At 40.6% G+C, this 10,269-nt stretch overlaps 1 pseudogene; it reads left to right on the top strand.

Moving 5' to 3' along the window:
- Positions 1-8,130: 8,130 nt before the first annotated feature.
- LOC122472095 lies at positions 8,131-8,283 on the top strand (annotated as a pseudogene).
- The last annotated feature ends 1,986 nt before the right edge of the window (positions 8,284-10,269 follow it).

The raw sequence follows: 10,269 nt of genomic DNA, 5'->3' as shown, positions 1-10,269 counted from the left end.
GGCTGAGTACTGGGGAGGGGTGCTGGGCAGCTTCCAGGAAGCGCGGGATGGTCAGTGAGCAGCACAGTCCCTTGCATTCTCAGGGCTGTCCGTGGTTTTTTCCTCATTTCCCCTGCCGGTATGTGAACAAGATGTATTTCAGTCAAGGATGTGTGGATTCAGGGGGTCCCACGATGCCACGTCAGAGAGGCTGGGTTTTTTTTTTTTGTTGTTGTTCCAGATTCAAAATTGTTTTGGGGGAGAAATCCTGTCACAAATACGGAGGAACAGGAGTCGCTTTCACTTTGGAAGTAAAGACACCAAATGTTGACTCTCAGGACCTTCTAGAAGAATCAGCTGGGACCCACTCTTCCAAGTCCTGCTGGAAGCAGAGCCAGAGGTAAAAACACAATGTGCCCTCCACATCATACATGCTTTTATAATTTTCAGTGGGTATCTGTCCCCCAACAATGTTGTAGTCGCTGAAAACAACTGAAAACCTGACAGGTACTTTGTGTCAGGAACCTCCCGTTATTTGAATATTCAATATTATTCCTGCGTCAGAATTTGTTACGGTTATCCTTTCTTGTCTTCGTTGGAAGGAATCTCATCAATAATATCTTAAAAACATACTAGTTACCTTATGTCTTTTTCAGGTGAGATTTGGCATGTTTTTTAATTTCTCATGAACTCGTGAAAAACTGAAATACTTTTAAATTGATTGCAGTTTTTACTAAAAGCTGATTCACGCCATCCCTCTGAGACTGCTGCTGGTCAAAGAACTTACCAATGCCCCTTCTCAGTGTGGGAAAGATTGTACTAAGCAAGCATTGTGAGCCAAGTTTAGAAGAAAAAGCCTGAGCATAGTGTGTCTCTATGAAAATTGATGCTTAGATCCCCTGTCTGATACATTTCCACTTTTTTTTATGTTTCTTTTTTGGCCCATTTTCTCATTCAGAGATTCGTAGACCTGCCTCAGTTTTACATTCACCACCCATTTTATTCTGGTGGACTTTTTTTTGAGTACGTTGTTAGATTCTGTTTGCCAAATCTTGGTTGAGGACATTTGCATCTGTGTGCTTGAACGATACGGACCCGTAGTTTTGTTTTTTCGTGGTGTCTTTATCTGGTTTTGGTATCAGGGTAATGCTGAATTAATTTGGATATTTTCTTTCCTGTTCTATCTTCTGGAATAGTTTGACAAGTATAGACATCAACTTTTCTTCAGATGTTTGATAGAATGTGCTTGTGAAGATGTCCGGTCCTGGACTGTTGTCTCTTAGGTGGCATTTGATTACTGAATCTGTCTTCTTGCTAGTAAACCATCTGTTCAAATTTTCGATTTCATTCTGCTTCAGTTTTGGTAAGTTCCATGTTTCTAGGAATTGATCCATATAATCTGGTTTGTCCAGCTTGTTGGCATATAGTTTCTCATAATATTCTCTTACAATTGTTTGTATTTCTGTGGTGTTGGTTGTTCTCTGTCATTGTTATTTATAGGTGTCATTTCTGTTTTCTGATTAGTCTGGCTAGGGCTTATCAATTTCAATGTTCTTTTCATTGAAGCAGCTCCTAATTTCACTTACCTTGTTCTACTGTAGTTTTACCTTCTATATCACTTATTTCTCCTCTGCTTTTAATTATTTTCTTCATTCTGCTGTTTGGGGGTTTTGTTTGTTGTCCTTTGTCTGGCTTTTATAGTTATAAGGTTATGGAGTTTACTTCAGGGTATTTTGTTTTTTGTTTTTTCCTGAGGCAGACCTGTATTGCTATAAGCTTCCCTGTTAGAACTAGTTTTCTTGCTTTACAGAAGTTTGGATGGTTGTGTTTTCATTTTCATTTGTTTCCATGTTATTTCGATTTCATCTTTGATTTCTTGGTTGACCCATTGATTGTTTAGGAGCATGCTGTTTAACTTCCATGTTTTTGTGCCTTTTGCAGATTTTTTTTTTCTTGTGGGAGACTTCTACTTTCATAGCATTGTGGTCTGAAAAGACACATGGTATGACGTCGATTGGTTTGATTTTGTTTTGGCTTGTTTTATGACCTAATATTTTATTGAGTGTGGGGAATTTTCCATGTGCATGTGAAAAGAATGAGTATGGTGCTGTTTTAGGATGGAATGTCCTAAATATATCGGTTAAGTCCATCTGGTCTACTCTATCATTCAAAGTCACTACTTCCTTGTTGATTTTCTGATGGAATGATCTCTCCATGGGTATCATTGGAGTGTTAAAGTGCCCTACTATGATTGTATGACTATCAATACTTTAGGTTTTGACTGTTTTGTGTACTTGGATGCTCTCAGGTTGAGTGCGTATATGTTTACAATTGTTCTATCTTTTTTTGGATTGTACCTTTTATTATTATAGTGTCCTTCATTGTCTCTTGTTACAGTTTTCTTTTTACATCTATTTTTTCTGATATAGGTATGGCTACTGCAGTTTTCTTTTGATACTTTAGTTCTATAGTTAGCCTCTTGTAGGTAGAAGATAGATGGGTCCTATATTTTATTCATTCTATCACCCAGTGCCTTTCATTATGAAGAGAGAGTGCACAGGCATGGGATGGCAGGGTGGGGGAATGGGGGAAGATAGAAGGAGAGCGAGAGAGAATGAGAGTGAGGATGTATCTTAAGCAAATCCCAAGCTCAGTGCAGAGCTCAGTTGGGACTCAATCCCAGGATCCTGGGATCATAGCCTGAGCCCAAATCAAGAGTCGAAATCTCAAGCGATGGAGCCATCCAGGTGCCCCTATCTGTCACCCAGTGCCTTTGATTTGAGCATGTATTCTGTTTCCGTTCAAAGTAATTGATAGACATACAGTTGTCCTTTTATTACTTGATGTTGGTTGTTTCTGAATCTGTCTGATCCTTTCTTCTCTTTCTCTTTTCTATGGTTTGCTGGGTTTATTTAGTAGTGCAGTTGAAATTGCTTGTCTTTATACTCTGCATATGTATTAGTGGTGTTTGATTTGTGGTTATTATTAGGTTTGTACCTAACCACTTCTGCATATAGAAGTCTATATTAAGTTGATAGTTGTTGAAGCTTGAACCAGTTCTTTACTCCTCTCCTCCCCGTGTTGTAGATATGTAGTGTCCTATTTCAAAACCTTTCATATCGTGGATACCTTGGCTGATGTTTTACAGATATATTCATTTTTATTGCTTTTGCGTTTCGCACTTTAATACTGTCACTTTAGGTGTTTCTTTTCCACTTAAAGAGTCTCCTTTAACATTTCTTGTGGGGGTGGTTTGTGGCTTGTGAACTCGCTTAGTATTTATTTGGCAACCTCTTGATCTTTCCTTCCACCTGAATGATAGTGTTGTGGATAGACTCTCTTTGGCTGCAGATGTTTTCCATTCAGCAACTTTACCATACCTGCTGCTCACTTACGGTTTCAAACTTTCTTCTGAAAAACATCCAGTGATAAACTTATGGGTTTTTTTCTTGTAGGTAACTGTCATCTTTTCTTTTCCTGCTGTTAAAATTTTTCTTGATCATGACATTTTGGGTTTTAATTACTACATGACTTGGTGTAGATCTGCTTCTGCTGAATATTTTGGGGGTTCTTTGTGCCTCCTGCTTCTGAATCTGTTTCCTTCCCCGATTGAAGGAAGTTTTCATCTATTGTGTCTTCAAATAAATTTTCTGGTTCCATTTGTCAGAATTCTCAGAATGAGAAATAGGACAGGAAAGACCTATGGAAGCTTCTCTGATGAGTCACTGGATTTGCATGCGTGGAGGATACATTCGGGACTCAAATGAACAACCTACCTTTAATTTCAAAGAACTAGAAAAAGACAACAATCTACGTCCAATGTTCTCAAAACGGAGAAAGGAATACATATGAGAGTGGAAACCAATGACACTGAGACCATGAAATCAATAGAAAATAGGAAGAAGACCAACAGTGGGTTTTCGAAAGAGTGAAACAAAATTGTCAAGACTATACATAGACTATGCTAAGACAGAGAGACGACCCAATTCAAAATAACTATAAATAAAAGAGAAGACATTACACCTGATACCAAAGAAATATAAAGGAAACAAAGAGGCGACTATGTGCAAATTAGATGCCAGCAAACCACTTACCTAGAAGAAATGGATAGGTTCTTAGAAACACACAACCTACCAAGACTGTATTAGGAAGATATAGAAGGTTTGCACAGACCCATTAAAGGAAGACTGCATCAATACAAGAAGATAACCAATGCAAGTAAATTGAGTTAGTAATGGAAATTCTCTCAGGGAAGAAAAGCCCAGGAACAGGTGCATTCACTGGTGAATTTGAACAACCGTTGTAGAAGAAACTAACAGCAGTCCTCTCACTGATTAAAAAGGGATAAACACCTCCAAACTCATTTCATGAGACTGGAATACCCTGGTAGGAAGCCAGAAAAGGATACTCCTTGAACAGAAAACTATAGGCCAGTATCCCCGTGATGAATATAGATGAATAATTCCCAATAATATACAAGCAAACCAAATTCAGCATCACCTTAAAAGGATCATTGACCGTGATGAAGGGCTTTTTTCCCTGTAAAGGAAGGATGTTTCAGAAATGCAAATCAATAAATGTGACTCCTCACATACTTGAATGAAAAAAAATCAACCAGAAACCAGAATCTTAAGTATAAATAGCAAAGGCAGGGTTACTAGAAGGGAGGTGGGCAGGAGGATGGGTTTAATGGGTGATGGGCTAAGGAGGGCGCTAGTAGTGAGGAACACTTGGTGTTGTATGTAAGTGATGGATGACTACATTCTATACCTGAAACTAACACTACACTGTATGTTAACCAACTGGAATTTAATTAAACACTTGAACAAATAAATTCTAAAGAAATACATAAATAAATTTAACCTAAAATAAATAAATACATTTTAAAAATTAAAAAGAAAACTCATGTGACGATGTCAATAGACACAGAAAAAAAAGTTCTGAGAAAATTTGGTATCCATTTGTGCTAAAAATCTCTTTAGAATTCTGTGTAGAAGGAACATATCTCAACATAAGAAAGGCCATGTATGTGAAGCCCACAGCTAACATCATACTCAATAGTGAGATTGTGAAAGATTTTCCTCTAAGATCAGGCACAAGACAAGGATGCCCTAGATATGTGAAGGGGATTGGTGGATGCAGGCTTCTGTTTATGGAATGAATAAATCACAGGTAGAAGACATAGCATAGGGAAAATAGAGAATGGTACTGGAGTGGTGATGCATGGTGAGAGATGATAGCTACACCTGTGTTAGCGTAGCAGCATGTATACACTTGTCCCATCACTATGTTGTTCATCTGAAACTAATGTAACACAGTGTGTCAGCTATTCCCAAATAACATGATTTTTTAAAAATAAGGTAAAGGAATGAAATAAAAAGTTTAATGTAAAAGAACCTGTTCCTATCTAATCAAGAAATGCAATAAAGTTCCAAAATAGAAAGTCACATATCAAATTCTGTAGCATTCCTATACACTAACCAAATTATCTAAGAGGGAAAGAAAACAATCCCATTTACAATAGCATCAAAACCAATAAAATGTATAGGAACAAATTTAGCTAAGGAAGTGAAAGACCTCTCTACAGAAAACTGTAAAACCTGTGTGCAGAAATGGAAGAAATTCAATTTGTATGAAAGAAACAGGAGACTCCGCCCACCAACTCCAGTTATACACCACAGCACAGGAGAAGTGCCCTGCAGGTCCTCACCACACCAGGGACTATCCAAAATGACCAAGCGGAAGAATTCCCCTCAGAAGAATCTCCAGGAAATAACAACAGCTAATGAGCTGATCAAAAAGGATTTAAATAATATAACAGAAAGTGAATTTTAGAATAATAGTCATAAAATTAATCGCTGGGCTTGAAAACAGTATAGCTGGCACAAAAACAGACACATAGACCAATGGAATAGAATAGAAACCCCAGAACTAGACCCACAAACGTATGGCCAACTCATCTTTGACAAAGCAGGAAAGAACATCCAATGGATGTAAGTTTTATGCAATTAGGAACACATATCTTCAAATGTATTTGGAACCACAAAAAGACCCCAAGTAGCCAATGCAAGAAAGAACAAAACAGGTGGCATCACACTTCTTGATTTCAAGCTGTATTCTAACACAAAGAAATCAGTTATGTCATTGGCATAGGCACACACACACAAGACAATGGAATGGAAATTGAGAGCCCAAACTAAAGCCATGCATGCACAGTCAACTAGTATTTGACAAGGGAGTCAAGAATACTCAGTGGAGAAGAGTAGTCTCTTGAATAACTGGAGCTGGGAAAATTGGATAGTCACATGTATAAGATTAAAGCTTAGCACCTTATGTTACATCACTCCAAGAATTAACTTGAAATGGATTAAAGATGTAAACGAATGATATGAAAACAAAATTCTTCCTCACCATTTCAGCTCTTATTATGCCAAGATGTAGCTGTTGAAGTGGTGAAGGGCTGGATAGAGAGTAGTCCTGGAAATAGAAGCCTGTGTGTGTGAAACAGACTTTCTTTAGTAGTCTGTAATTATCCCCCTGATCCTTTAAGAGTAGCCACTTCCTTCCCTACATTTTCAGGCACAGCTAGTACCATGCTTGCTGCCAGCAATGCACTGCTTTGTCTCCACAAATGCCTAGAAGCTCTAGGTTGGACCCGTTGGGAAGGGTGGAGTTTTGTGGCAGTAATGCTGCCCTGTTGAAACCAGGTGGAGGGGAAGGAGAGAGGTGCCATTCCGGCTTCACTGGGGTTCAGGTATGTTAGTGTTGGTGTTGGATTTTTCACCTTTTACTCTAACACATCTCAAAAGTTTAATTTCTGTCCGGCATGTCAAAATGGCTTCCAGAACAGTTCCTCCTTTCTCAGAAGTGCCCTCCGTGTCATACCCCGTTGGGCTGCTCTTTATCACCATCCAGGGTCTTTGGGCCACCACCAACTTCTCCAACCTGGTGGCCTCTGGGACCTCACCCTCCACCTCCACCATCTGGAAAGATTTTTGAAACAGTATGAGTTGACTTATAAAACACGTTTTGTCTTTTTACTTGTTGAGTGTTTGGAGAGGATGCAGTGATGGCACCACAGGGCTTTCAGGTTAGCCTGAGTGAGGACAGTGTCATGTGCTTCCAATTTCTCAGGAAATGAATGAAATGGGCAGTCGTTTCCACCCAGTGAGCTGGGCAACACATGTCTCTGAGAAGGAAAGAGGCCTTATACATGCTGACAGACATAGCACTCCCTAGGATGTAGCTTGTACAGAGACCATGTGCTGGGCTCTCTGAGGGATGAAACACACCCCTAACTTTATTTCTAGCTAGTTGAGACCTGAACTGTTCACAGATGCTTGATTAGTTATAAAAACTCCTGAACCAGGGCCATGTAGACCTTCCTCAAAGGACAGGATCAGATCTCCCTCTTGTCCTCAAGGGTCACCTGAGGCACCTGAAAAACCCTCTGCCCCTAGTACGGGACATGAGAATGTGAAAGAGTTGAATATAATGAAACCTGTTGCGGATGGTTTGTTTTTCTTGCACACAGTCTATGCAAGTCAGAATCAACTTCCATCCCCCTCCATCTTTTATGAGACCTAGGACATGGTGCAACTCCCATGGGGAATATCAGTTGTGTCTCTACCATGGATGCAGAGAAAGACAAGGTAAATTCTGTTGCCTATTTCAGTTGCAATGCTTTCTGGAAACTTTTATCTGACCTTGTCTGGTTTTCTATGCCCTCTGGTATTTTTACTGTTTGATTTACATCCTCACAAGCCTCCAGACTTCTCCAGTTTAAGATCATCATGTTAGCTAGTGCCTCTGGACGCCACAAGTGTGTGGAGGCGGAGGACCACGTGGCTATCACTTTGTGTTTGTGGAAATAACTTGAGGACTGCACCCTCAAGTCTTCTGGAGCATGGGACACCTTTCTCACCTTCTTTGCATGGGATTATCCTGATTCTTTTCATTTTTTTTCCTATTTCAGAGTAGGCCATGAATTTGTTCAGAATGTCTGCTATGAGCCTCGTGACTAGAAAAGATAACAACACTTTCCAACATTATATTGTGTGCTTTGTGCAGTGTTGAGGGTTCTTAGTTAAATTTCAGAACTCATTACTGGTCCTTCTGTGTTGGTCAATGTGCAATAGAGAAGTTCTCCCAAGCTTTGCACAGTGGCAGTATCATAGCCAATGAGGTTTATCCGAGGCGCGATTATTGCTCATCGAGAATTTCTCCAGTTGTCCCCTAGGTGGAAATACTCTGAATTTTCAGAAGCGGCATGTGTAATCGAAAATGTACGTGGAACTTCAGTCGTGAAGGGAGAGAATCAGTGATTACCTGCAGGGCCAGTAACTCACAGAGTTCTTCAGTTGTATTTATATGAGCAGGTTCTCTTGTGTCCCGGGAGCAGTTGCAACTGGTACTTTGTCTCATGATGCCTTATGGGAGTTTTACACCTGAAATTGAGACATGTTTCTGTTCATTCTTTTACGTAGAATTTCTACCTCCCTTTTACAATGGGACAAAATAGCTCTGCAATTCATATTGTATTTAAAAGCTGAATTACCTGTGAATTAAGGTAAACACTCTTAAGACCATGAATGTGCACAGGTAACGTGTTTCTCTCAGAAAACACATTTCTAGGCCCCCTGCAGGACTCCAGGAATCCCCATCTCCTCAAAGGTCTCTGTGCCCTTGCACAGAAGATGTCTTTGTCAGTGAGGGAAGCAGAGTAAGGACATGAATGGGATGGCAATTTGAGCTTTGACCCTGGGGTGGCCCTGAATCTCTGTGTGGTGCTGGGCTTTTCTTTCATTCCTTCATGTTTTGTCTGTTCTCAATGTGTAAGTAAAAAGTCTGCAGATCTGGTGGAAGAGGGGTGTCCTGAACACAGATGCCTGCCTCTCTGGAATACGTTCCTTTATTAGACTGGCATTACTGCCATCAATCTTCAAGAATAGGATTCCTTGGCTTTCTGCATTTGTAACCATGTGCAGTGATGTGTGGAGACAGTAGTTTCTCCTTGTGCATCTGGTACCTTCAGGCTGTAGGTGGGACCTCATAGGAGGTCCTCGTGAGACCTTCAGGTTGTAAGTGGGATCTCGTGGGAGGGTAGAGTTTTCTGGCACTGATGCTGCATTCTACTAGAACCCGTGAATGAAGAAGGGGCCAGGTGCTGACACCTGCTTCATTGTGTTTCAGCTCCTGTGGGCGTTCTACTTCTGTCTGTCATACCAACATACCTGTCGCTTCTGTTCTGTAGGTCCTTATGGTTGCAAGAGGACCTCCTCTTTTACCAGGTCCACCCTGCATGCCCTCCCCCACAGATCCCCTTTATCACTGTTCATGGACTCTATAAGTCACCACCAGCTCATTGGTGCCCTCAGTGACCTCCACCTCGACTATTTGTAAGATGATCTGAACAGTATGAGTCGACATGTTCAGCATATTCATCTACTGTCTTGTTGAGTCTCTGAGAAGATGTAGAGATGGCCTCACAGGCTTTTCAATGCAAGGGTGCTGCTGACTGAAACACTGTTAAGATTCCTCAAGTTTCTTAGGACATACATATGTTGGGCTGTGCCTAAGTGTGTGTATCTCTGTGAGACTAAATGCGACGAAAGGTTGTAGATTAGCTGTGTGGCTTCCTTGGCTTCAGCCTGAGTCACACTCTTAGCGGGGAATTCAGGGTTGACCAGGAAATGCCCCTGCTGGACTCCTGTCACCGCAACCCTGAACCTGCTTTCACCACCCTGCCTGAAGGTTTGCATCTCCGACACTTCCCTCACAATTTCCTGAGGCTTTGCGTGTGTTCCTCTTGTCTCAGACCTAATGCCAGCTCTCAGTGGGGAGAGCCTCAACTCAGAGCATCAGCTTTGTGATCTGAGAAGCAGGGATAATGTTGATCTCTGAGGTCAGCGCGATGAAGAGGTGGTTAAGCACATGAGGAATTTGTAAAATATATGGGATGAGTGAGCACTCACCCTTTTCAGCGTGGAAACGAATGTATCTGCACAGAGAAGATCATCAACAGATGTTCATTCAATTTCATGAAACTAAGGGTATAATGCCTGAGGCTGAGAGATTGGCAATTCTAGTTTCAAAGGATACAACAAAGATTCCTGTGTGTTTTCTATTAAAATTCAGGTCCTACTTTACAAGGAAGGAAAAGATAAGTATGAGAATATGGATGTTCAGGGATCTGAAGATAATCCTCTTCCATTACAGGTAGACACACAAATGCACCCTGACAAATATGTGCTCATCCAAGGCCACAGATGTATTGAAGAAGAAAAAACG

Source organism: Prionailurus bengalensis, chromosome E3, assembly GCF_016509475.1.
Source record: "Prionailurus bengalensis isolate Pbe53 chromosome E3, Fcat_Pben_1.1_paternal_pri, whole genome shotgun sequence".
NCBI classification, from domain to species: domain Eukaryota; kingdom Metazoa; phylum Chordata; class Mammalia; order Carnivora; family Felidae; genus Prionailurus; species Prionailurus bengalensis.
The sequence above is the reverse complement of the archived record's forward strand: the minus strand, read 5'-3'. Positions and strand labels throughout refer to the sequence as shown.